This window comes from Grus americana, chromosome 1 (genome assembly GCF_028858705.1).
Source record: "Grus americana isolate bGruAme1 chromosome 1, bGruAme1.mat, whole genome shotgun sequence".
NCBI classification, from domain to species: Eukaryota; Metazoa; Chordata; class Aves; order Gruiformes; family Gruidae; genus Grus; species Grus americana.
The window spans coordinates 172755669-172759304 of record NC_072852.1 but is presented as its reverse complement, the minus strand read 5'-3'; the positions used below and the strand labels follow the sequence as shown (position 1 = coordinate 172759304).

Here is a 3636-nt window from a genome sequence, read left to right as displayed (position 1 = left end):
ACACAAAAACCTTGTTTTATTGAAGTTAATGGCAAAAATATGATCTTCTGTAGGATTTAGTCTGTACTGGTCCAGAACGGGGGTTCTGTGGTAGACTGGACTGGATTTTCTTTTTAGATCATTTCTTGCACCAGGTTACTTAGGTCTATTCTGTCCAAGTTCTTAAATATTGTCTGTTGTAACCAAGCAACATGACTAACATTTTGAAAACACCTGACTAGCTTCCTACACCGGGGCTAGATTTACAGAAAAATGTGCTGTTACAACACATGCCTTGCAAGGACATTGCTGCCTAGTGAAATCCCTCCGTAGCACCATGGGACGAGAGTACCATGCACACCAGGAGAGGTATTGATGTGTGTATGTGTTTGCGTGTGCATGTACGTGTGCGTGTGTGTGCAGCATTAGGGCATATGGATGGGAAGCATGAAACCTCAGCAAGCCAAAAAAACCCCAGAAAGAGCTACTGCAACTGGTCAATAAGAAATACGGGGGGAAAGGCATCTTGAAAAAGATGGTCACTTAACCCTGGGTTACATGAAGTACTTGCATTAAACTAAGATCCAGAATAATTAATGTAATTGGAGACCAGGCTTCATTCTTGTGCTGGCTGCCACTCCCTGTCAGATTTTTATTGTTTTATTCAAAGTAGAAAAGATTCAGCAGGAAGGACTGAGGGTATTCCCTCTTTCCAGGACAGCCTTCTCACTGTCTAAAAGATGAAAATGGTTTTGAGCAATGTGCAGAATGCAGCTGAAAACACCTAACATAGCTTCATTATCTTCTAGCTATATTTTAAGAAACAGGAATGATTTTTGAGACGTGCTTTTAATTTGGAGGAATGCTTCTGGGTGATGAGTTCTGACTGGAGAGAGGCACCTGCTCCAGCTGTGACGAACCTCTCCTTGTCTGGCTGGAAGAACAGCCAAACAAGGGTATCACTCTCCTTCTTCGACGTGCTCTATAGAGGAAGAAGAAGCATCCCCATTCTTTTTCCTCAGTAACTTCATTGGTTTTTCCTAAAACTCCATGAAAACTGGTACTCTGATCACATTGGACTAGTTAGAGCTTGACGTTATGCTCATGGTTACCCATGAGAACTTGCGTAAGAAAGGAATATATCACATGACCCCATTTTGGGGCTGAGTCCCCATCTCTAAGTTCTAGTCAAATGGCACAGACTGGCTGAAATCCATGCTGCTTAGGGTTAGCTCTCTCTATGGCAAAATAATTTTGGCTAGTCATCCAACGTAGAGACAGGGACCAGGCACCTATTAGGCCGTGCAGACAGCCAGGCTCTAGTGGTTAGCAGGGGGGCTTCAGTAGGATTTTAGTTTTTCAGCCTTTTTAAAATATGGTACTCAGGCTTCTAAAGGGCTTTGAAAATTGCATAACTTTCCCTAACAGAGGAAAGGCTTTAAATAAGGTTTTACAGTTCTGATTTTTTTTTTTTTGGAGCTAGTGTTTTGACCTGATTCTAAACTAAAACATATTGATTTTTCTAATGATGTCGGCCAAAGTCATGCTCCTTTGTAGAAGCTCTGACAAGTATAGAGAAAACCTAGAAAAAGATAATAGAAGGGTTAAGTAGGATATGCATGGAACATCTTAATTTTACTACAAGCTGGGCTAATTAACTCTAATTCCTTTAATGAAAGGGATGATAAATAAAGCAATATTCAAGCTCTTGTGTCTTATCCTCTTTGCTTTAGTGCTGGTATTACTCTATTGTCTTTCTCCCCTGATTTCCACAGGTGTAAGAGAAGAATCAGGCCCTTTCATTTCAAAGAGGAAATCCTTGAAATCGGAACTCTCCTCTGGCACTGAAAATCAGCGCAGCACGGGAAACACAACCGCTTCCCTGAATTGGATTCTGGAAGTACGTGAGGGTGTTATCCCACTTGGAAACAGCTTGTCTGCATGACAGTGTTACTTCTTTTGGAAAAATGGACATGTTTGTTTTCACTGAACAAGTGAAGTTTGTTTTTTTTCTTGTAACCACCTCCCCCACCCCCACCCCCTTCCAAATTGCTATTGTAGATGTAGCTTTTTCTTTAAATTAAAATGAAAGTTTCAGAGTGTCCTTCTATTGTGTAATAGTAAATGGTATATGGCCTGTAGTCCTTTGTCATTGAAAAATATATGCTTTCAGTTGAAAAGATGCATTTTTCTTATCCTTGGTCTCTCTTTCCAGACACTTTGAAGTCTGAGAAATGATGCAGCAGATGCTGAGCTGAAAACTAGAAGATATATAATGATTTAAGTGTCAGATGCCTAGTATTTACTGTTCTTTTAGTTCACTATGATAGAAGACTGCAGCTGTGCAAATTAAAAAAGAAATCTTAAAAAGGTCATATTTTTCATGACAATTTTTTCCTGCTATGTTTGTTTATTCTCATAATGATATATTCTTTGTCAATTAAAATCAATATATATTTTATTATATTTTTTTAACATGTTAATTTTCTTGTTGCCAGTAGCAACTACAAAAGGAGTAACCACAAACAGCCAGTGTGTTCCATGCTTGTTTTCTAGTTACTGTGTCATGGGCAAAGCACTTGGGAGGATCAACTCATTGTCATAATTTTGCTCTGTTAAATTAAGTGATTATTGGTTCTGTTTCTGACAGCCTCAGTGGACCCCAAGAAGACATTTGGGCCAATTGGCTGTATTCTAGCTTGTCTCTGCATGGGAATTTTGGAATGAGATGGGTTTTTATAGTTGAGTACATCACCTATATACCAACCCAACGATCACCTGTACTGTTAGCCATTGGCCATTTTAGGAATATTTTAAAAATAAAAATCATGGGCACCATTAGTGTATGGGTTTTCTTGAAACTCTGCCTTCCTTGTAAGCAGTCATAGATAATGAGTCAAAATAAATATTTTGGCTGGAATAGAGCTAAAATGTTTGTATGTTGTATAAGGGAAGCTACCTACGTCATTACACATTTTGATGTTTGCATTTTGTTTTAATCTGTTCTCCTAAAGCTGCTATCATCCATACAACAGTTTACCTTCAGTGTCACAACTCAGTCGTATAGCTCAAAAGAGAGACTCCTAGGAATGATGATTTATAAAACTGAAAATTCATAAATGTTTACAAAAAAATTATTTCTATCTGCTGCACTTGTTGCTTTGCTGGTTTAGATTCTATTTTACGGTGCACTTTAACCTGGATGCAATAAAGACAGACTATTTCTCCTTCTCAATCCACCTTTTCAAATTTAAGAAACAACCTCCACTCCAGAAATGAGCAGCCCAACAGTATTTTTTGCTGATATCAGAAAAGAAAATGCCTAAAGCAGTTAGAGATCAATGAGGGACCTTTGGAGAGTAGACTAAATTACATAAAAATTACACACTATGGAAAAGCCTGAAGATATTCAAGGTGGGAATACTCAGACTAAGGACCCACTGACCTCTAAAACAAAAAGTTTAGTTCCAATTCTACTGAAAATACTTGAAAGTCATCCTGATTTTTCTGTAGGCTACAAAGAAGGCTTAGGTTTTAGTCTGTTACTTTGTAGGTAAAAGTCTTCCTTCCATGTATAAATAATCAAATGTTTTAAGAAAGGTGAAATGTTTCATAATATTTTGGTGCTCTCTTGAGGCACTCCCATATCCTCCAAGT

At 38.2% G+C, this 3636-nt stretch overlaps 1 long non-coding RNA gene across 1 annotated transcript; it reads left to right on the top strand.

The window, feature by feature from the left end:
* Positions 1 to 249: 249 nt before the first annotated feature.
* LOC129201793 (uncharacterized) lies at positions 250 to 2554 on the top strand. Its single transcript, XR_008575492.1, has 3 exons — positions 250 to 356; positions 1764 to 1879; positions 2195 to 2554. It is a non-coding gene; the product is annotated as an uncharacterized LOC129201793 (long non-coding RNA).
* The last annotated feature ends 1082 nt before the right edge of the window (positions 2555 to 3636 follow it).